This window comes from Neomonachus schauinslandi, chromosome 6, assembly GCF_002201575.2.
Source record: "Neomonachus schauinslandi chromosome 6, ASM220157v2, whole genome shotgun sequence".
Taxonomy (NCBI): Eukaryota; Metazoa; Chordata; class Mammalia; order Carnivora; family Phocidae; genus Neomonachus; species Neomonachus schauinslandi.
In genome coordinates, this window is record NC_058408.1 from 69,470,379 (window position 1) to 69,495,486 (window position 25,108).

At 37.1% G+C, this 25,108-nt stretch overlaps 1 pseudogene; it reads left to right on the forward strand.

The window, feature by feature from the left end:
• LOC110571373 overlaps nt 1-14,243 on the forward strand; it is a 47,414-nt pseudogene extending 33,171 nt beyond the window's left edge.
• Nucleotides 14,244-25,108: the final 10,865 nt, after the last annotated feature.

Below are 25,108 nucleotides of genomic sequence, written 5' to 3' on the forward strand. Positions count from 1 at the left end.
TTTTCCACAGAATACCTGTGTGTTCTTGGGAAAGTTTTTGAGGCCTTTGCATAATGTTTCTCATCTACAAACCAGAGCTGATAACAGTTATCATATTAGGTTGTTGTGAATATTCAGTGGTATAATCTAAGGTACTAACTAAAGAGCTTACCTATTGTGAAGTGTACACACAGCTATTGAAGGTGGAGGAGACTTGTATTCACTGAGAAAAAATATGGAAAGACATAAAGTTAAAATAAAGAAGGCAAAGGTGTGTGAAAATTTAGTGTGTAAAATATTAATACTGAACAGATAACAAGTATTGGTGAGGATTCATGCATTGCTGATGAGAATAGGTGCAGACACTTTGGAAAATAATTCAGCAGTTCCTCACTATGTTAAATATGGAGATACCAGATGGCCCAGCATTTTCACAACTAGTATATACCCAACAGGATTAAAGACATGTTCAGAGACAAACTTGTATGTAAGTGTTCATAGAGGCATTATTCATAAAAGCCTCCAGGTGATGAATGCGTGAACAAAACGTGGTACCTGGTCGGGTGGATAATGGAATGTCATTCGGCCATGAAAGGGATTGAGGTGCTGACCCGTGCACCCACATGGATGAACTGGGAAAGCGCTGTGCCAAGTAACAGAAGCCAGACTTGAGGGCCACATACTTTATGATTCATTTATATGCAATGTCCAGAATAGGCAGATCTAGAGAGGCAGAAAATAGATTAGTGGTTGCCAAGGGCTGGGGGAGGGAACTGTCATTGGGAGTTTTTTGGGGGGATGAAGTTGTTTTGGAATTAGTGGTTATGGTTGCACAACTTTGTGAATGTACTAAAAACTGTGAACTTCAGAAGGATGGATTTTATGATATATGATTTATAGCTTGCTAAAACCATTGATACTAGGAAAAATAAGGCAGGAAAAAAAGCCTATTATGGCAAAGAAATAGTGAATTCTGTACAGAGAAAATGTGTAGATTCCAAAATAAACTTCAATTTCTTCGTACGCAGAACTATGATTAAAATGTGGTTTTTCTCCCTTGAGATCACTAAGTCACCTGAGTAGCAAAATATGCTTAACTAACCAGAATGAGCACAGAAAGAATCAAAGTAAAGTAAATAAAATACAAAGGAATGAAGTATAATTAATACATTTAAAATATACTTATTACATACTTAATCTCTGGTTGCTACAATTTTTTTATGTAAATACCATTTTTCATATGAACATGAACTTGCTACAAATATAATGCACTTAGATTTAAATATACAAATTTAACTTTCAGTTCCAAAATCCATCTTGATGAGGTACTTTAAAAAAATACAAAGAGTAATACAAATTGTAATAGTTATCTTCTAATCATACCTCTGTTTCTAAGAGTTCTTCATTCTCTCTGAATTAATTACTTGCCTCCAGCAGTGAGCACTTATGATCCGAGTTTCCCAGCTTCACATACAGCACCTTCCAAGTTTCTCTGCTTCTCTTCAATGTCAGAGACTCTCCAAGTATACTTGATGGCTTATTTTGTGTGTATCTTTCCTCATTCTTCTGCCTGGACTTGTAAACATCACCATGATACCCATGCCAAGAGTCGCATAAAACACTGGTATTTCAACATAAATAGAGCTGTAATTTGTGAAGTAACCAAGTACTATAATTTGAAAGAGGACGGCAAGAACATCTAGAAAAACAACAACAGAAAGATAGTTAATAATGCATGAAGAGAAAAGAACTGAAATTTCACTCATCTGCTTGGCATGTTAGCTTTCACAGACACTAAATGCAATTCCTTTTCTGTAGTGACTTCAACAACACTCGGTGTGAAATCTGCCAACTTAAGCCTCTTAGGTATTACCCTATGGGGACTGATACTATACCCGGAAACTCTAGAACAGAGCAATGACCAAAATTTTTCTAATCGATTAGACATTTGCACTGATTGGTCAGTGTGGATCCACCATTAGCCAAGATTTGACCTTAGTTAACTGAAAACAGCAATTTACCAGGTTACTGTAGAAGTTTCTATACAATTGTGGAATCATATGCAAAATGAAGAAAAAGTGGGCATATGTGTGCTTGTATGTTGTGTGTGTGTGTGATGTTGGAAAGTGTATTTTTAGAACACATCTCTACTGATTCTGAATTCTCTATGCAAGCAGCAGTCTTGCCCCATTAGCTTAGATGTATAAAGTGACTTTGAGAACTAGGTCACAGACACATAAGCTGGACATAAATGAACAGTGAACCAGCCCTTCTTCTTTGGCTAGCTTGTTGGTAACGGGGTTTAATGGCAATAAAATAAATACACTTAAATCTACAGTTTATTTAAAATTAAGTATTGGGGTTATTCTGCTGTAGCAAATGAACAAAAGTTTTCCTTCTGAAATTAGTATTTAAAAAGGATCCAGCAAGTGTTAAATCACTGGAAATGCTGAAAAATGTTAAAACTTGAGGGTTCTGGGAAATTTTTCTGAAGAGAATAAATTTTATGGAGCTTGACACCAGAAAACGATGTTACAGGCATATGTAATTCCATATTCAATTTCAATGTATTTGTACTATCTCCAGTATTTTTCTCTTACAGTTGTTCTTTCCAACACAGAGCACCAAATACCTATCTAGACTTTGAAATCAGTCATCACTGGCTTTCTTCAATGTGAATAATAACCTTTATTGGTCTTCCTCTTATTGCATATTTGATTTATTTCATACATCCACACAATAAGAATTATCTTGTCCTCTCATTTCTACCTGTAGTCTAGAGAACAGCTGATCTGTCTTGTGATTTGAGGTAACTAAACTGCATTCTAATGAACACACAATATTAAATTAATATTCTCCGTAACGGTTCCAGGTACATGGAGGAGCACTGAATAATGGGAATGAGACAATGAAAAAACCCACTTACTTGGATATTCAAACATCAAAATATCTTTTACATGACTTAGTTTCAGTATACTCCATTTCTATTCATTCTGTTATTTCATATGCTAATCAGTATGATGTACAAATCATAATGCTGACTATAAATATCATTGACTCATTCTTTTTTAAGCTTTTATGAGTCTTATTATTACTGTTAATGTAGATATTTGACCACATATCTTATATAATTAATCTTTTCAACTGGCCTTTTAGGCTACATTGGATAAAAGATCACTGTTTCAGAACAGACAGAATTTTTCTCTTTTTAGGGGAGGGAATACATATTAAGCACATTCAAAACCAAAATATTAAAGATATTAGATATCATTCTAGGAGGATGTGTTTCAAAAAGATAATGGTTCCTAAATTCTCTAGAACCATGAATAGCAAATAATTATTTTAAGCACTGGTAGCTGACTCCCCAAAAAAGTGTCCACACCTAGGATTAGATCTGAGATTCTAGTAGGCTACAGATGACTGAAAGTTTTAATATTAGTTTAGTTTATTCTGTGGAGGGCAGAGAATGGTGTTTTTAAATGACCTTTCAGGAGTTATTCATGATGATTTTAAGCAAGTGTGTTCTGGAGAGCCTCTCGGATACAACCTCCTCTCTTCTTTGTTGTCCATACACATATTTTCATGGAATTATTCTTCAGCCACTACCAAAACTCACCATAATTAACAATTTCCCTATCCATTAGCCCTTTTATTCTCTTCTGTCTTTCTTAGATGAGATTTCTCAGTCCACTGCTTTGACAACATCCACTCTATTGCCCTTTTGTAAAATATTTTTCTATTTTTCTTTTTATTTTTTTAGAGCAAGAGAGAGAGAGCCGAGCTGGGGGTGAGGGGAAAGGGCAGAGGGGGAGGGAGAGAGAGAATCTCAAGCAGACTCCATGCCAGTGTGTGGGGCTCAGATCCCAGGACCCTGAGATCACAACCTGAACCCAAATCAAGAGTCGGACACTTAACCGACTGAGCCACCCAGGTGCCCCCTCTTACCCTTCTGTGTTTGCATTGTGTTGATCTGGCCAGAGTAGCTAGAAAAGATGGCAGAGCTGAGCTGCAAAATGTTGACAAAGAACATGAAGGGGAGGAGGGCTTACCCACAGCAGCAAAATTCCTGCAAATATTGAAGGAGGTGTAGCTTAAACTGCAGTTGAAATATATGGCTTTAGAGGAGGAACAATTGTAGATATCTTCCTGTGTGTTCAAACGCTGTGCTAAGTGTGTAAATATTCCAACCACACAATGGGGCAGATAACAATATCTTCTTATGGAAGAGGAAATAAATCTCAGACAAATTGCATAACTTGCCCAACGTCATAAAGGTAGAACATGGGGGAGATACTTAGCACGAGTATCACTAACCACTGCACCACTGTGTTTCACATTCTGCTATGTGTCGAGCAGTGTGGTCAGGACTTGACATATGTGTGTTGAGATGCCCCCACTGTCTGTTGGTAACACTACAGGAGCCTGCACACTCCCCCACTCTCCACTGTATGTCCAGAGGAAGCCTGGGAATCATGTTTCCCAGAATCCTTTGCCAGACACTTTTTTGGTTTAGATTCCCCCAGTGGGGGTTCCTTGCATGAGGTTTGGATGGCTGAAGACAGAAGCCATGTTTCTCCAGTCACAGCAAAGCATGGAGAGAGGAGTTGGGCAGGCATGAGATACTCAAGGCACCCACAGTGCTCCCAAGCAAACTGTTGACCTCAGCTCTGCCATGTGTGGTGCTTTGCTCTAATTTGGAAGTCTGCAGATGACAAGAGTAAGAGTAAGAGGTGACTTTCCCAGACCTTTCCTTCAGTTCTTCTGACAGTTTGTAAGTAGCTATTTCCTTGTATTCCATCCTTCCCTGCTGGAATTTCCAAGGAATTTCTTGTTTTTCAGTCCAAACATGGATACTGGTACTGTATACCTCAGAAGCCCCCATGTCATGTTTGGCCTAAATATACTTTTACTCTAGAGAATTCCTACCCGCAAGATCAACCTTGTACTCAAGAGATAATGGTAACCACCTAATGACATTTTTATAGACGAGTTTGACATATCAGGTTATCTTATAGTAGGTACAGGCTCTTATCTATGCAAATATTTCTGTTTAAAACGATAAAGGGGATCAGAGTGTTGTATATGTTCCTTTTTTAAAGCAGAATGTAGTATTAAATTTGATAAAGAAGTTTAAATTTAATGCCTGCAGAGTTCTCTGGATGATCCCACTTTTGTTTGTTTATTTTAGCATGAAAGTGTGCAACAACAAAAAAATTAAGCTGTTGATGGAGAAATACTAACACACCTAAAAGGATTATTTTCAAAGCTACATATTAAAGCTTTTGGGCCTTTTTATGATCTTTATTCTGCACATGACTGAGTAAAGCTTTAAGACTTAAATTCCCTTAGGTCTCTTAATGGTTAGGGACCAATTTATCTGACAACATGGTCACACAGTGGCAATGTGGGTAGGCTGGATCTCAGTACATAGCTTAGGATGCAGAGCTCCAACAAACTAGGAACATGTGTTGGGAACTGGAACAGTTTAGCAGAACACTTAATGATTATTTGGTTGAAAATCTCTGTAAAGGGAACAAGGCATTGGCACACCAAGCCTGCAGTGTTCTTTCTCATAAACATTTAAGTGAAACAAATAAGAGTTCATTTGCTTTTTACACCTGCCATTTCACCATTTGAGGTGTTGTACACTGATATTTACAGTGACCGACTCTGGTTCAGGAAACAGATGCACTTTTTAAGGTGCACTTATTTATTAGAAAAAAGGAGAATGTAATGTATCAAATGTAAATGTTTTATATATAAGATAATATATCAGCTAGAAAAACAAACGACAGACATGTACACTGAGGCATTATTTAATAGTCAAAAATGTATATTGCTTAGACAGTCACAGAAAGACAAATACTATGACCCCACTTATGATATATCTAAAATAATAGAACTCATCAAAGCAAAGAATAGAATGGTGGTTGCCAGACACTGGGGGAAGGGGAATGGAGAGGTGCTGATCAGTGTGTATAAAATTCTAGTTAGGCAGGATAAAGAAGTTCTGAGGGTCTGATGTCTGGATCCTGTAGCTAGCAATACTGTGCTGTACCCTTGAAAACCTGTTAAGATGTAGATCTCATTCTACATGTTCTTTCCACACCAAAACAAATACATTTTTTTAAAATAATAGATATATTTGCTAAAATAAAGGGTTATTTTTTCCTCCAGAAATATCTGTACTTTCAGTTTACTTTAATGTTCAAAGGAAAACTTTTGAGTTTCTGAATCAAATATATGATTTACACCAGTGATTTTCAATCATTTTTAGAGCAACAGGACATTTTAAAAATATAAAACAGAAGTATTTATTTAAAGTAATGTTTATCCTAATTTCAAACTATTTACTATTTGTATGAGCTTTAGGAGAATAAAGAGATAAATCTGCAGAAAAGATTCTGCTTAAAGTAGCTTCATCTGTGGTGGTTATTGTTCATTTTTTAAATCACAAGACTCAGTGTTAAATATCAAATGAAGGTTTCTAAGAATGATTAGAAAGCAGATTTCTTATTCATTGTGAAAATCAGAGGAGATTCTCTTAAGGATAAATGTTCAGCACCAATAATCAGGTGGTTGGAACCAACCACCTCTATATTTGAGGAGATAATAAAAAATGATGAGATAGACACAGGCATCCTTCCAAGGGTAAGTACGTGCGCACATGCAACAAAGGCCTGAAGGCTTCGCCAAGCCCAGTCCATCCCATATGGTTAGAGAGCAGCATCCTCTTACACCCAAAACCAGAGCAGATCTTTTACTGGACATCTTGGCTGGCCATTTAGGACCAGGAAGAGGCCCATCTTCCATGACCCATGTCTTTCAGTATAAGAAGGAAAAAAATCAGATTGGCACATTTTTGATTGATCATAGAAGACTCTGTATATTCTAGGGGCGCCTGGGTGGCTCAGTCGTTAAGCGTCTGCCTTTGGCTCAGGTCATGATCCTAGGGTCCTGGGATCGAGCCCCACCATCAGGCTCCCTGCTCCACGGGAAGCCTGCTTCTCCCCTTCCCACTCCCCCTGCTTGTGTTCCCTCTCTTGCTTTGTCTCTTTTCTATCAAATACATAAATAAAATCTTTAAAAAAATGTATATTCTAGTGTGAGAGACAAAATAGAGAAGGTGTTTCTGTCTTGAGGTCCTTTTATTGAAAGCATGTGATTAGTGTAGCTCCGAAGAGTTGGTTTTCAGTCTCTACCTGTTGAGCATTAAAATCTTTAGGTTCTATTTTCTTGCGTTGACAGATTACGTCTTCTCTCTAGAAAAAGGTCTATCTTCAGCATAAGCAGGATGGAATAGACTTGAGCTCTCATTTCCGAGTTTTATAGAAGATCTTCAAGGGTTTTATAGCTAAAAAAGGAAGAAAGCTTTGTAAAATAAAACAAAAATTTAAGAGATATACAGTACCATGTGTTTGGTACTAATCATAATGATAATAACTAGAGGAGGCATTTATTGGAAACATACTGTCTACCAAGTACAGTGTTAAGCACCTCAAAGTATATCATATATTTAAAGTCAGAACAGACAACCATGTGTTATAATTACTGTCATCTGTTTTGCCTGTATGAAGAAAGTCAAGTTCAAAGAAGTCATTGCAGCTAATTTTTAAAAATATTAATATCGATACTTCACTCTTCTTAATTTCAATTTAAGTTAATAAAGGGGCAGTTTTACATATGTACTTGCAGAGGGAGAGGCACCATTTGACGTGGCAGAGTGGGGAACCACAGATACAGTCTTAGAATATATTAAATATGGAAGACAGAATTGATCAATTCTTCCTTTCTCCATAGGGTTGCTGTGTTCCTATTTTACACTTGATCTTAGCCAAAATGCCGAGAAGTGATTGCTGTGTTCCTATTTTAAAATTCTCATCTTTCCCAACTTTCTTTCATTTATAGGAGCCATGTTATAGTTCTAGCCATTAAATTTTAAACAAGAATTGCTGGAGGAGGGGTGCCTGGGTGGCTCAGTCAGTTAAGCAGCCAACTCTTGGTTTCGTTCAGGTCATGATCTCAGGGTCCTGGCATCGGCTCCACACTCAATGGGGAGTCTGCTCGAGATTTTCCCTCTGCCCTTCACCTCCACATTATCTCTCTCTCTCTCTGTAAATAAATAAATAAATATTTAAAAAAAAAAAAAAGAATTGCTGGATAAGATTTCTCAAAAAGCTTTTTAACAAGGGATAGTCTCTGTTCATATGCTGATTTTCTCTTTGCACTGTATTGCTTTACCTTCTCTCTGCCTGGAACTCAAACATGATACCTAGAGATATAGCAGAAATACAAGAGGTAGGATGCAGAAAAGCCAGCTGATACAGTAACGGAGCAGAGACAAAGGGGCCTGGGTTCATAACAGTGTCATGGAATCACCGTACCTGCTTATATCTTGACATCTTAAGTGGGAAAAAAAAAAAAAGCCCACTGTTTTTTAAGATTATTGTTTGGTGGATTTCATGTTCCTTACATGTTAGCATAGTCCCAGCTGATACAGAATTAGGACCTGGAAGTAGGGTTCTGCAAATAACAGAAGTTACAGTGTACGACTACCACAGCAGGAGAGGGTAGGTGGGGAGGACACACAGGCTGTCATCTGCAATGCTGGTGGCCCTTGATTTCCACTAGCAAAAATGTGGGCATATTTCATATGTGGTTCCTCATGACATAGGCCACATGCTGGCCAACTGTTGGGAAATAAGAACAATTCAGAATACTGACTGACTTTTGTAAATTTTTACTGATTTTAAAAGAAAAATGGTGATATCAGATTGGACCTATCCACTTTACTCACAGAGAGAGGAAAATTCCATTTCTAAGAGAAGAGGACTAACTTATATACCATCATGGATGTAAGTTTACATAATTTATAGCCTACATGGCTGAAAATGATTGTTTCTAAACACCGAACAATATCCATAAGAAGGCACAGTGAGTGATTCAGTTGTGCCTGGAAAACTTTACCATAAAATTTTCTATTAAGAATTATCTGATACAAAGCGGGGCACTAACGAAGATAAGAACCTGGGTGCCATTAGGACACGGTCTCTGGATTTCCTCAAGGCAGTGACCCTTTAGGGATAGCATCCTGTGTAGAACGCAGCAACCTTTAGTCTAAAGCAACTGTCAGGAACAACCACCTTATCTAGATAAAATCTGGAAAGGGGCACAAGAAATTATCCACAAAAAACATTTTGTTTTGTTAGAATGGGTCTATATCAGCTTGTCGTTGTTCAAGGGAGTTCAGTCTTCAACTAGCAGAGGTTCTGACTTGGTGATAATTTCTACTAGAAACTTCCAGTGTCCCAAACAGGCTTTCATCACAAAGAGGCCACATGGTATAATGCCGGCCAAAGAAATACAACAGGGAACCAACAGTGGGTTGAGGGTCTCATACATTTTTTTAAGGAAGCCAACACTGCTGTCATTCTTTTTTATTTTCTGCTCCTGGATCCTCTGCTGTGTCTGTACTGTCTGCCTCCTAGCTTCTGTAAAGTGTTAAGTGAGCACCAGTGTGGGGCTTGATCGCATGACCCTGAGATCATGACCTGCGCAGAAATCAAGAGTCGGATGCTTAACTGACTGAGCCACCCAGGCGCCCCTACCTACATTCTTTAAAAACTGTTTCAGAAATTAAGGAAAATTTATCACAGAACAAAGTTCTTAATGAAGCACTTAAGATCTTAGGTTTTACCTATCATTTCCAGGGAGTTTGACATGTATGAATAATAGGTCTGGGAATGCTTTTTTATTAAATCGAGTATCCAAAAAAAAGCCCACTTCCAAAATGTTTATTAGCTAATTCTTTTTAACATTAGTAAAATCACCATCAAATATAAATCAATTAATTAAAATGTGTAAAACTTTGGAAGGAAGCATTAATATATAATAAAAATCAAGAAATACCTCAAGCAGCTATTCCTTGGACATAAGTCATTCTGTCACATCTGGAGAAAATGACAGTATGCACTATTAGCTATGTCCCCATGAATAATATATCTGCCAACTCATAATAGATTTGCTCTTACAATTTCTAGGCTTCTTCCAGATATTCTCCATTGCTTACCTTCCAACAATAGCATGTGTTCCTAAGACTCTTCACTCATTCTTAGGAAAATCACTGGTAGCATTTTGAGCTCTGTTTCAAGTAGATGCTATTCGCTTTGGGTAAATCAATTGATATCTCATTGTCTTACTTTATCTTTGCTTCTCAAATTACGGTTTACATACTTACAGGGATATGATATAATGTAGTACAGTATCAAGCCACAGGAGACTCAAATGCTTATTAATTTAAGTAAAGAATGAATCATTATAAATAAAAAAGAAAAAATTCTATGACTTTCTGCATTAAATTTCCAAAATAATGTAACCAACAGATTGTTGAGGAAAAGTTTCACATCCTGATCTATGATTAATTAGTGGAAAACGGGACATTATTTCTTATTCTCAGCCTACTCATATATTAATTTATTAACATAATTTCTGATTTCTCTCATTAATTTACCTTCTTATTTGGGAACACCAAAGGTTAATTAAAAATAATCCTCAAGATATTTATTTGCCATTTTCACTTCTTGAGTTATTTAATAGATTTTCAGAGCACAAAGCTCTGCAAAGTACCTCACTCTTAGGTAACATTTCCTCATAGCTAAAAGTACTTTTAATACCTCTGTCCCTATGCTCCCATGCCAAAATGTTACCTTTTGTTATCTGGAACAATTTAAAGAGTCCATGCTAGACATGTCAGTTCACCTATATTTACCTGGAAGGCGAGTGAATGATCTCTTCATCGTCCAGCTACAGAACACGGATAAATAGGAATAGCTGGGAGACGGGAGTGTGTCCACAAGCCGAAGGGGCCCACGGGCTGCAGTCTGGACCAGTCTCCTAACGCCAGTGGGCACTCACTGGACCAGTCAAGGAGCTGTCTACTATAGATTAGATTATGTTCTCAGTGCTTTGGGGGTTTCTTGGGATCTAGACATCATTATCAGATTAGACCTGACAGTAAATTAAATAGGAACTTTAATTTTACTCTAATATTCAGTAATTTTGATAATATCTAAAAATCTAGTTTGATACTCTAATATCTAGTATCCCCACCAATTAAATAATATCAAATAGATTGTATATCCTTAATTTGCTATTCCTAGAATTTGGTATGTAACAAGTACTTAATAAATCTTTGTTAGTAGTGATGAGATATATTTACATGTATGTGTATATACATGTAAATAAATAGCTGTTGGGGTCATAAGTATGAGTGAACTGTGACAAGTTTCCTTATTTATTTATGAGACCCAAAGGGTAAAAAATAATTATCCAGGTAACAAACACCATTGACAAAGGGAGGTAATCAATCGCATTGGAACATTTCTTCCAGTAATTGATGCATCTTTTGGTTTGGTTTGTTTTAATTCTACTCATGATCTAGATTAGAAAAGTGAATTATGAAACTGAGAAAGGCACTGGACAAGATAGGCCTGGACTGACTGACTTCGGTCACTTATCAGTTACAAATAGTATCTTCTGTCTGTTTTTATCTTGTGGTTTCCTGCTGAGCATGTAAAGAAAAGGATTAGAATGACAACCCGGGAGATTACATAACATGGATGAGGTCAGAGATACACAGTTTAGTGTTATCTTTCAGAGCACATATAAGGCCCTTAAATTGTAAAACCTAATTTCTCTGAGAAAGCTTGTAAAAGGAAGAGAAAAACAGCAAATCATAAATCTGGCCCTCTGCCACTATCAGAGCCGAAAGAACCTTACCAGCTTAATCCGTTTGAGTTACAAAATAAAAATATAATCTCACATAATCAGGATTGAGTTTTGTTACCTTCAAGTAAAGAATTTTATGTGGGTACTTTTCCAGTAATTTTAAATGTTTTAAAATATTTATTTTTTAAGTTTTTATTTATTTATTTATTTGAGAGAGAGAGAATGAGAGAGAGAAAGCACATGAGAGGGGGGAGGGTCAGAGGGAGAAGCCGACTCCCTCTGAGCAGGGAGCCCGATGCGGGACTCGATCCCGGGACTCCAGGATCATGACCTGAGCCAAAGGCAGTCTCTTAACCAACTGAGCCACCCAGGTGCCCCAAATATTTTAAAATATTTACAAAACATTTCATATTATATATTTAAAAATTTTTATGTATGTATTTTATTTTAAATATATTTTGAATACTTTAAAATATATTAAATTTGCCTAAGAAACAGAGCTGATTCGTTGTATGAACTACCATCCATAGTCAAAGATTTCCAATTATCTCATTAATGTCCTTTATAGCATTTCCCCCCTAGTCATGCAGTGCATCTAGTTGTCTTGATACTTTAGTTTTTTCTAAACTTGGATAATTCCTCAGCCTTTATTTGTCTTTCATGACATCGATATTTTTTAAGAGTCCAAGCCAGTTTTTCCATAGAATACCGCTCGGATTTTGTTTTCTGATGTTTCCTCATGATTAAGTTTTGATTATGCATTTTTTGCCTTATTATCACATAAGTAACATCATATCCTTTTCAACAGATAATATAGGGAAGCACACGTTGTCAGTTTAAATCAAATTCTTTTGATGTTGAAGATGTTCACTTGATTTTGCCCATTCTAGAACTTCACATAAATTGAACTGCTCAGTATGTATCTTTTGTGCTTGGATTCTTTCACTCCAACATAATGTTCATTAGCCATAGTTACAGTGTTTCATGTGTCAATAATTTGTTCTTTTTATTGATTAGTTATTACCCTCTAAATCAAAGGTCAGTAACTTCTTTTTCTATAAAAAGCGACAGAGTAACTATCTTAGGTTTTGCTGGCCACACACTGGTCTCTATCACATAATTGTCTTTCTAATTTTTTTATACCTTAAAAAATACGAAGATCATTTGTAGCACTCCGGCTGGTTAAACGCAAGCCTCAGGTTAGGTTTGCCCAGTGGCTGTAATTTGCTAACCCTTATTATAATGAATTCATGAAAATATGTTTTGTCACTTACTTTTTGATGGATGTTTTTATTATTTCTCATTTTGAACTATTATGAGTAAAATTTCCATGGACATCTCTGTAGATGTCTTTCTAGGGGTGTATCTTCTTATTGTGATGAAATATGCATGACATGAAACTTACGATTGTAACCGTTTTCAAATGTTTAATTCAGTAGCATCAAGCCCATTCCCAGAGTTGTGCAACCACCACTACTATCCTTTTCCAGAACCTGTTCCTCAACCACAGAAACTGTACCCATTAAACAGTATGTCCCCATTGCCCTCCCTATGAATGCTTTTATTTCCCTTGTATAGACACTTAAGTGTGGAATTATCTAGGTGTTAGGGCAGGTATGTGTTTAATTTCATAAGAAATTGCTGAAGAGAGTCCCAGAGTTCCACCTGGTTCCTAGGTCAGTCCTGCAGTTGCCGCCTCCTAGTCCTTTCAACGTGACAGGTGCCACTGTGTCCTCACCAAAGACTCCCTGGGGGATGAATGGCTGCGGCCACCTCCAAGACCATGTAGTGCCCTCCGAGGGGTGAAGCTGCTACTGCAGGTGCAGCATACCAGCAAGCAGATCACCGCAGACAAGCAACACAAGGGCATCGTTATCAACTGCGTGGTTCCAATCCCCAGGGAGCATGGAGCCCTGTCCTTCTGGTGTGGTAACCTGGCCCATGTCATCAGATACTTCCCCACCCAACTTCTCAACCTCACCTTCACAGAATAACACAAGCAGATCTTCCTGGGTGCTGTACATAAGAGGAAATCTGCTGGGGCCACACCCTTGTTTTGTGTATCCTTTTGATTTTGCCCTTACCTGTCTAGCAGCTGATGTGGACACACAAGCTGAAAGGGAATTCAGAGGCCCCAGGGGCTGCCTGGTTAAGATCCACAAATCTGATGGGACTGAGGGCCTGTACCAAGGCGTTCACGTGTCTCTGCAGGGTGTTCTTATCTACCCAGATGCCTACTTGGGCATCTATGACTCTGCAAGGGAAGGCTTCCAGATCCCAAGAATACGCACGTCTCCATCCACTGAATGATCACATAATCCGTCGTCTCAGCGCTTACTGCCATGACTTCCTATTCCTTTGACACTTTTGGTCACTGTGGGGTGATGCAGTCAGGGCGCAGAGGAGCTGACACCACGTGCGCAGGCATGCTTGACTGCTGGAGGAAGACTGCCCACCAGGAAGGAGCCACAGCTGTTTCCAAGGGTGCACGGTCCACCGTCCTCCTAAGCATGCGTGGTGCTTTTGTGCTTGTGTGAGGAAAAAATCACCAAGTTCACAGAAGTCACTGCCTAGTTCTTTCTCTCTATGAACAGACATGTTGTATTATATAATATCTCATGAGCATTCTTGACAGACTATTAGCTGTCTATCAATGGCAACTATTTACTGGTTGAAAATGGGAAACAGTAATATTCAGCTGACCAGTTTTCTCCCCTAAAGCCATTTCCTTGATGAGGGGACTCAATTTTATATATATATATATTTAAAGATTTTATGTATGTATGTATTTATTTAGAGAACGAGGGAGGGGCAGAGGGAGAGAGAGAATCTCAGGCAGATTCAGTAGTGAGCACAGGACCCTGGGGCTCCATCTCATGACCATGAGATCACAACCCAAGCCATAATCAAGAGTCTGACGCTCAATCAACGGAGCCACACAGGTGCCCCCAATTATATTTTTTATTTCAGTCACTCTTGGTAAATAAATTTGAAGAAATAAAATATATCTGAAATTTAAAAAAAAAAGAAATTGCTAAAGAATTTCCCAAAATGCTTCTTCCATTATACTCTTCCACAAACTGTGCATAGAGGTTGTAGTTGTTCCATATTCGTGCCAACGTGACATTATCATCTTTTAGAACTATCGCCATTCTACCAGGTTTTGTCTACCATTCCCTGGTGTGCTCCCCACGTGGTAGAAACTGGCTGATGTCTGCTCTCCAGATTGCAAAGAGGGAAAGAGCACATGGGGGTCGAGGAGTATCTGGAGAGAATGTTATTCAGAAGACGCACATGTCCTTTCCACCCCCAGCCCTGACACAGACTTGGGCAGCAAGTCCACAGGTTGCAGTGAGAGAAGCAGCAAAATGTGCTTTTCATTTGGGCAGCCACTTGTGCTTCTTTAATCTTGAAGTTAATGGATTAGAAGAGAGAGAAGAATGGATAATTACAGATAATGACCATACTCCTTCAGACTTTCAAAACATGTTACACCTTTCCTTTTCCAATATTAACCTAAGATTTCTAAGTAGAAAACAAACTGATGTTGTCCTGTTGATTTAAAAACCAAAAAGGACTGAATAACTTAATATATTTTATACTTTTGTGTGATCCAAGATAATATTTCCCTACAAAAAGAAAGAAAGAAGGAAGGAAAGAAGGAAGGAAGAAAAGAGAAAAGAAAAAAGAAAAAGAAAAGAAGGGTTATCCCTGGGTACCTATTCTTGAATAATGAAATATTAGTACTGGTGGGAAACTTCACCAAGACCCATCCAGGTGATAATGGTCTTCTCCACAGTGCACCATAATGAACAATTATATTATTTTCTTTGGATATTTTTAAGTCTGTGGAATAGAATTTCTTATAAGGCAGCCATTCCAATTCCAGGCAATTCGAAGTGATAACAAATGGATTTTTAAAATGGGCCTAATATTCATGATCATTTAATATTCATTAGTGTCAAATGATACTTTTATTATTTTAGTTAAGACTAATGTCTCATTTTGGCCTTTTCCAAAACTTATTGGGCTGTTTTGTAGTTTTTAAGAAATATCTCAGATTAGCATATTTTTTCAATTAATATAAAAATAGTTTTGTTCGTTATTTTGGTTAACATGACACTATTGAATAAAAATATTTACTTTTGATAAAAGTTTCTGAGATGTTAGCTTTTCCACAATTTATTCTAAAATATAAACTATTGGGGCGCCTGGGTGGCTTAGTCGGTTAAGTGTCAGACTCTTGATTTTGGCTCAGGTCATGTTTTCACGGTCCTGTGATGGAGCCCCGAGTTGGGCACTGTGCTCAGCAGGGAGTCTGCTTGTCTCCCTCTCCTTTGCCCCTTCCCCTGCTCATGCACCTTCTCTCTCTCTCAAATAAATAATAAATCTTTAAAAATAATAAATGAAAGAAAATACAAACTATTTATAATAACTTTAGTAAAGTTAATGAAAGTTACAATGAAGTAATAATTTCTAAGCCAAAATCAAGTGCATAATCTTTTCCTTTAAGTCATTTTTGAATACTGCATTGAATATTTCAGGTATCTAGAGTACTATTTGGTCAGTAAATATGTGATTGAAATTCTCTACATAATACCTTGGAGGATTAAGTGTAGCTTCCATATTACTTAATTTACAACCAGTATAAAGCTTAACCACTCCATTGAGGTCTTGTTGGATTTGAGGGTCTGAGTAAATTCCTGATATGAATGCAGAGCTCTTTAACTCATTCCAAAAATTCAACCAACTTTGCTGACCTACTTTAAGGACATTAGGATGTTGTTTAAAACAGAACCCAGTTCACAGGTTTGGGAACTCCCTTTCAGAATTCTAGCATTTTCTTGAATAACGTATGCAGAGCCCACATGCCTTCTCTGATGAGTTTGTTATATATTTTAGTACCCAAAAATAATTTCTGTAAACTAAAATGTGATTTAATCATGGATATCACTATCAAAAATAATTTCATTCTGTGGTTTTTTTAAAGATTGATTTATTTATTTGAGAGAGAGAGAGAATGGGAGAGAGAGAGAAGGGGCAGAGGAAGAGGGACAACCCTGAGATCATGACCTGAGTCAAACAAAACCAAGAGTTTGATGCTTAACCGGCTGGAGACACCCAGGTGCTCCTCATTCTGTTTCATAGTTTTTGGTAATTCCAATTTTAACAAAGTCACTAGAAATAATTTTTCCATATTCTTGTATAAATTATTTGGTTTTCATTTTAATTTAAGAATAAATGTAAGCCTCGCTGTTATGAATGACAGATAAGCTATAAGAAGACACCATCATTAGTCATTATGGAAATGTAATTTTAAACCATAGTAAGATAATACTTTACACTTCTTAGAATATCTAAAAACAACAGCCATAATAAAATAACTGACAGTATTGAGTGCTCATGAACACACGGCACAACCAGAATTCTCATGCTTTCCTGGTGGAAATGCAAGATGGTACAACAACTTCAGAGAAAAATTTTGTCAGTTTCTTACCGCGTGAAACATCCATCCCAGCAATCCAACTTTTAGGTATCAATCCAAGAGTAATGAAAGTGTTTGTCTATACAGGGACTTGTATGAGAATGTTTTAGCAGCTTTATTCACAAAAGCCAAAACCTGGAAATAAAAGGAAAGGTGGTAGATAAACAAATGGTGATATATATGAAAATACTACTCAAAGTTTTTAAAAAGCAACCGATTATGATACATGACATAACATAAACAAATCTCAAAAGCATTATAGTGTAAGATGAAAGCCAATTTTATGCCAACAAATTAGGTAACCTAGGTGAAATAAACAAATTCCTAGAAGAACACAAATGACCAAAGTGGACTCCAGAAGAAATAATTTGAATAGACCTATAAGAAGTAAAGAGATTAAAATAATGATAATAATATTTCCCCCACACAAAAGAGTGGCTTCACTGGTGAATTCTGTCAAATGTTTAAAGAAACATTAATACCAATCATAATTAAGAAAACTATTACACCTAAGGAACAAGTCTAGCAAGTTTTCAGAATACAGGTTATAAAAAGTAATTAAGGACTGATAAATGCTACAGCCTAATGAACCGTGAAAATGCAATGGTATGTGACAGAAGCCAGACCCAAAAGACCACACGTTGGACGATCCCATTTGTATACAATGTTGTATGTAGACCTTGAGAGTGGATCAGTGGTTACCAGGGACTGAGGTGGAGAAGGAGGCGGGATGATGGTTGACCGCCTGTGGGCTCGGGGTTTAGTTTTTGGGTAATGAAAATGTGTTTGAATTATGTAGTGGTGATGGTTGTACATCTTTGTGAATATACTAAAAGCAATCAAATTATGAGCTTCTAAAACCTGGTTCCTGATTTTAAAATGTTTCAGTAATATTTATGATGCTCCAATGGTTTTTTGTTGCTAAGACCTCTTCGTAATAGAACTCTCCCAAACTAGCTGTAGAAGTTGAAACAAGATTCACTTTGTAGGAAGATGCTGTTTGTCCAGGAAAGAAAGCACAGAAGCACTGTTGTGAGAGAACAGCTACCAGAACAAAACCGTAGGGATGAAACAATGACATTTCATGAATTCCCAGGGAAGTACTTTATCTTAACCTTTACTATCTTTATCTGAGCCACTATTTCAAAATCCCTTAGAATTGAGGATAATATCTAATCAAAACCAACTTTTATGTTTCTTAAGAACCTACTGTATGCTAATTATGATAATATGATGATGCTTCCTGCCAACAATCGGAGAGCACAGTTTCGCTTGCAGTAACATATCTGTTGAATAAGTAGCCCATCCTCAAATTATTTCATTTTGACATTATGTGAGATCATTTATAGGGTTGTATGTTCATCTGTTGACATTTCCTAGGGCTTTCCTTTACTTTCATTCTCCCTGAATTAATTGTTCTACATGTTTTCATGTTCAACTGATTATTGAATCAATGAGGTGGAAGGAATCATAAGGCAGAGAGGCCCAGAGAGGCTCAGAGACATGCTCAAGGTTAATCTATTTAGTGCCTGGAGCATTGCATACTTCTTATTTCCCACAATGCCATTTCTCCACATGGATCTCTGTTACTATTAAACACTTTGTTGAGGGATTAGTTTGTGCCAGATGCGTGGAAGATTTTTTTATGCATCACCACAATTAATCCCCACAATATGGTTATTTACCTTTTAAAAAACTTATATATGTGCAAGCATTGAGAGAATTTATGTATATACTCCCCAGAGTCACCCAACTTCTCAAGGATGGGCTGGGGATCCAGGCTATCCAGCTTCAGTTTTCCCATGCTTCCGTCCTTTGCTATGCCACCTGCTACCCATGAAGAATGACTTCTACATATTTCTGTATTTAATACATATATAAATATGAATTCAGAAGCCCAATTTTAAATAATTATTAAACTATGAAACTAAGACACTTACACTGATGGATTAAAAAGTGTTTGCACCTTGATTTGGGCCAACACTAAGGATTAGTATGTAAGAAAGTGGATTTCATATTCATATGAGTTTATTCTAGATATGAAAATCTCCCCCCAAAAGTATCATTAGTTTTTACTCATAGAGTATTTTTACAAATAATATTTTCAAGGTGCATTGATTTGGGGTTGACATATTCACAATCTGCACGGTAGAAACTACTTCATAGTTTCTACAGAGCTATTAAGCTTTCTATCAGGGGCAGTGGGATTTAGGAAAGGTCCCACCGAACTTTCCAATAAACTCTACATACAATGAACTCCCAGTCAAAATGAGGGCCTTGATAAAGACATACGAAAATTTTTTCTCTACTACCATTTTTATAGATGATGCAGGTGATACACGTATAGCTGGATCTCTAGTACAGTAGACGCTCCAGTAAAAGACATTTATTTTGATGATCTTGCTTCCTCATCTAATCCAATTGCCTTTTCCTGGATTCTTTCCTGACATGGACCCTTCAGTGTCAAGTCCTGTCTCCAAACTCACCTCAACATGCTTTTGCAGCTCTGGCTAATAATCTCCATATTCATACTTCCGTGAAACATATTATCAATAATAGATATATCAAGTTACAATTCCATATGCTAGAGAAAGATTAGACAGAGAAAATGGGATGTTTTAGCTTTCTAGGTTTATTTTAGATACTGAATTTCCTCTTTCACTGCTGCAGATGATTTGTCCTTAAGCCGTTGCCACCTGTGAAATAATAAGAAACACGTATACTGGTCTCTGTCTCCTTGTTCCTGCACAGAACTCCTAAAACTCTTATAAATAGAGACGATAGGAGAATCTCTTCTTCTAAAACTCAGCCATCAGTTCCTGATGCAAAGGTCCTAAAACTCTTTTCATTTCCTAAGAAGTCATAAGAGTACTGGGAGCATCTTTTGTTCTAATATTTGTCCTTAGCCCTGGGGTTCCTGACACAGAGCTCTTAAATCTCTTGGTATTTCTTAGGAGATAGCAATGTTTTTTGTTTTAATGAGGTTACTCTTGACAGTCCCCTGGATGGGCCTGGTCATCTATGACTAGAAGCTTAGGATTTTTAGCCCCACTGCCTATTGTCTGAGAGGGGAGGGGGGCTGGAAATGGAGGTAATTTTCAGTCATGCCTATGTGATCAAGCCTCCATAAAACCCTCACACATACAAGATTTGGAGAGCTTCTGGGCTGGTGAACATGTCCACACACTGGAGGGTGGCCTACCCCAGCTCCATGGGGATAGAAGCGCTAGATCTTCCAGGCCTTTCCCTATGTTACTGCTTCGTCTGACTGTTCATTTGTGCCCTGTATCGTATCTTTCAATACGTAATAACCTGGCAAATGTAAGTAAGTGTTTTTTTGAGTTCTGATAACTATTCCAGCAAATAATTGAATCCAAGGAAGGGGTCATGGGAAACTTTAATTAGTAGCCAAATTGGACAGAAGTTGTGAGTAACCTGGGGACCCACTGCTGGTGATAAGCCCCTGCTGCTCTGGGACTGAGCCCTTACCCTGTGGGGTCTGTGTTAACTCCAGTTAGTGTTGTTATTGTATTAAATTGAAGGGCACCCGCTGGTGTTCAGAATTTCTTTGTGTGGGAAAACAAATAAAAACATACCTGGTTTCAGAAGCATTATGAGTGTGGTAATAATGTGAGGGTGAAGGAGAGGGAAATGAATGTTTCCTACACCACCTTTCAGTTGATGAATGCAGGTCAAGCATCAACTTTACTATGTTTACTGCTTGTTTTCTTAGCAACCAGCTCTTCTGTGTCCTGCTCTTTCCTGTCATTGGCTGAGTCATAATCATCACTAGCTCCAAATCAGTTTAAAATGTATTAGCTCCTCTGCAAAATGGCTGGAGATATCCCAATGTCTGTTAGGGTCCTAACAGAACAAAGTGTAAATATACATGGATAGTTTTTTTCTTAATATGACTATTTATCAACACCCTACATGGCTTAACCAGGAGGCTAACCAGGTCTTCAATGCTTACCTCTTTCCTGTTGTATTCTTTTCAGACTTATTAAGGATTGCTGTACACATTTCTATATTTCTTAGTCTCAGATTCCTTATATTGTCTGAAAATACATTAATAATTATTTCTAAATACTTATTATCCATAAGTGCTAAAGTCTTTTTCTGTAGCTAAAAAATTTAAAGTAAAACTGTATCTCAGTTCACCTTTGTTATATTGGTTTCGCCCAGATAAAGTGACCAGTTATACATTGCACCTTCCACTTTCACTTCTGATATACTTGGCTAACTTAAACTTTTTCAACCCTAAGCAGAATAATATTGCATTGTGCTTCTCTATTTATTTAGAAAATAATATTCAAACTCTTAATTATTTTATTAGTCTATTATATGATAGACATGGTCCTGGAAGCAGAAAATAATGTAGAAGGCAGCAAGTTTTTCCTCTGGGAGCATTTATCAAGTCAGTGTGAGAGTGCTCTGCATATAAATTATGGTCATTGTCAAGTACATGCAGATTATATGAGCAAAACGTAGCACAGTTAAAGTCAGCTTCCTTCCAGCTGATGAGACGCTTTCTTGGGGTGTCTGTTCTACTGATATTTAATAAGAATATGGTACAGCAGAAATACATTGTTATATTAAATGAAAGTGAAACCTAGAAAATCATATAAGCATTAAATGAATAAAATATTACTGAAAATGTTATCTAAAATGAGTTAAGGGCGCCTGGGTGGCTCAGTTGGTTAAATATCTGACTCTTGATTTTGGCTCAGGTCATGATCTCAGTCAGGGTCCTAGGATCGAGCCCCACACTGGGCTCTGTGCTCAGGGGACAGTGTGCCCCCTCCCCGCTCATGTGTTCTCTCTCTCTCAAATAAATAAATGAATCTTTAAAATAAAATAAAGGAAAATAATTTTAATGCTACTATTTTAGTTGTTTGTTAAAATTATTAAAAGTCCATTATAAGCCAGGAAACACTGAAGTCTGACATTTCATTATTGATAAGCCAAAGTACAGTTTTGGGATATATTGTAATGTGTCTAGTCTAGAAATGGGAAGAGGAAATATGAGATCAAGGTAATCATTATGCATAAAGTCTGCCTTATTTATCATGATGAACTAACTACCCCCAGGACTTACTAGATAATTTTTCCATTCTCAATTAATTCTTCATGTGAGAATGCAGTCCAATGCTATTTCTTTATTCCAGAATGCCATCACTACAAGATTTAAAACCATGTGTGTTTTTATATGTATATATTTTTTTCATTCCATAGTATTGGAATGTAAGGGAGAATGTCTGTCAAAATTTTAACCTGCATTATTAGTAATACTTCACTTAATTACTGATGCTCAAGATTTATTTGAGGTTTTCATATTAATCCCCTAAACCTTTGTGGAGCACCAACTATGTCTGGTACAGAAGAGATGAAGTGATACATTTATGGTCCTCATGTGAGTCTAGCCCTCAAACCTGTCAACGTATTGCTAAAGATGAACAGTTTCATGGCTACATGGTAGTCAAATTCTCTGCTCATGTTCCTTGAAGAAAGATACCATAGGCATGGCTGACGAAACCACGGGCAGTTTGTGCCAGTCTGTTTACCTTGAGCACAAAGTTCGCAACAGTTAAATAAACATCATTAATGTAGCTTAAACTCTTTAACATTATGATCCTGAGATCAATCAGAAACCAAAAAAAGACCAACTGTGTTGACTGATAAATTGGTTGTTAGAAGGAAAAGAATTATAAAGCAAGCCTTGGGAGCCTTAAAGACTGTTTTGCATAAACGTTGGCTTTATTTTTGAATATTTTTAAGGTTCCATTAAAGAAGCCAGTTTTAGATTAACAAAAGAATAGTAGTGCAATGTCCTTGAAAATTAGGAAGATCCTAGGTAAATGAGACTCTAAATTAATCTAGTTTTTTGTTTTAATCTAATTCTGTCATATATTTCATGCAACAGTAAGGTGACATTTGTCAAATGCCTTACAAAGTTTTGTTTTATGGTTTTATTACAATAAGTGAAAATAACTTAAATTGTAGAGAAAAATTTCATATTTCATTTTAGAGAAAGTTCATGTGCCTATACAATGAAAGGAAATTACGTGAGGAAAACCTCAAACACATCATTTTGTTATAAAACCTACATCCACCAGGGTTTGTCCATGTTGCCAATAGACTATCCTTCAAAGTGGGATTTTAATTCATTCCTTGAGCAGACATGAAAGCATGTACCTTGTGTATGGCCATCATCAGCACATTCACTACATTTGGATTAACATGTGCATAACGGGGGCGCCTGGGTGGCTCGGTTGGGTGAGCAACAGACACTTGGTTTTGGCTCAGGTCATGATCTCAGGGTCATGAGATCAAGCCCCGCATCAGGCTCCAAGCTCGGGACAGAGTCAGCTTCAGATTCTTTCGCTCTGCCCCCTCCCACTCGTGCTCTCTCTCTCAAATAAATAAATAAGTCTTTAAAAATTGTGCCTTTAGATGTAGTGCTTTAGGAGCATCTGTTTTGAGAACCTTAGCATAAAGGAATCTAGCTGGGAATTTCACAGTATTGTTTTTGACAGCAGAACGCTGAGGGCATGTCGTTGCTGAGCATTTCTTCCCAGACGTGACTGCTGTATCTTTTCAAGATGTTGATGCAGTTGGCACAGGCAGGCAGAAAAGGAGACTGTTCCCAGCCTCCGAACTGCGTGCACAAGCACTCTCCCTCCTGTGCTTGGATTCCTGTGTGGTAGCACATGTTGCTACTGCGTCTCTGAGGTCCCCGAGCCAACACCGAGCAACTCAAGCAGGAGTTTTGCTTTGTAAGGAACGCAAATTCGCCATAAGCTTAGTACCTCCTATATACTTCTTTTGTAATGAGAACAAGTTTCTTAATGAAAGCAAGTTACAAGAAATCTTTTAACCTGTAAGACGGGAAGAAAAACAATCAGAGATGTGTTAATAAACAAAAAAAAAGTTGAGTGAGCAACAATATGTAACTGCTCTGTAAAGCTGCTTAATGAAAACAGAGTGTTCTATTAGCACACACACACCTGCTGCCCACAGGACTCGCTCCTCCCTAAAATCACTTACTTCCGGAATTAGAGTTCTCTCTCCACTTCATCTCCTTGGGACTCTCCATCCCAGTGTTTGCCTTAGCCTGTTCGTGTTGATACCTCTTGTAGTAATTATGATAGAATATTGCAGGGTGGGAGAGATTTTATGACAAAATGTCCCAGTAGACTTTATAGGAAGATAGAGAAATTAAAACCATTCCTTTTCAGAGTATTCTAAATTCCATCAAACTGGCCTGAGGTTGCAGTATTTTCAGAACTCAAAGCATGATCTCATGGTCACGGTCAAAACTAGAGGAGCATCATTCACACATGCTGGTCCTCCTAGAACAGCGTAATCAGGAAATTTTATTCAAAGACTTTTTGAACTATACTTTATTCTGGAAACTTTTACTTTTTAAAGGAGGTTATTTTTATTTATTTTGTTTTTATTTAAAGAGGTTATTTTCTCTAAACATATCCAATAACAGGTCTATCTGTTCCTCTTCAGAAATAAGGTACTGTTCAACTAAGTAGGTCAAAATCAATAAAGATAACAATCATAATAGGTAATATAGAGAGCACTTACTATGTGCCAGATACTACAATACTGTATATATTTAGCTTTAATATGATTATACTGTGTATGTGTGTTTATCTGTCATTATAATCCAAATTATTTTAATTTTCCATTACAAGTCAAAATATCACTTCCACTTTTGGCCATTTAAAGCCAGCTCAAGCAACAGTGCCATTGACAAATTTAATCCATTTATACATTTTAAAAGAATAGTATTTTAGAATAGTGAAAAATAAAACAAAAACGATCATTCCAACATTTAATAACCCTGAAGTTATCAGCATTAGTAAGTTTTTGTAAGTGTGCGATTCTATTGTGAAGAAATCCTGT